The sequence below is a fragment of the Fulmarus glacialis genome, unplaced genomic scaffold (assembly GCF_000690835.1).
Source record: "Fulmarus glacialis isolate BGI_N327 unplaced genomic scaffold, ASM69083v1 scaffold7632, whole genome shotgun sequence".
Taxonomy (NCBI): domain Eukaryota; kingdom Metazoa; phylum Chordata; class Aves; order Procellariiformes; family Procellariidae; genus Fulmarus; species Fulmarus glacialis.
The window spans coordinates 83,591-83,832 of NW_009197095.1; positions in this window are offsets into that span (position 1 = coordinate 83,591).

Here is a 242-nt window from a genome sequence, read left to right on the forward strand (position 1 = left end):
AAAAATTTTAATTCCCACTCCCCCATGCACCCCCCAAAAAAACCCACAGTACTTGGGCAAGCAATTTAGATTATCATTTTATTGGTTGCATTCTTTAAAGCTATGCAGTAGAACAATTCCAGGGTGTAAAACCATGTTACAAAAAACCCTGAGACCATTTTATCATACATTACATGGTATTATATAGTGAGATCTCTGCAAAAATAACACAAGAATTTCAAAGAGTCCATTTTAAAAATTAT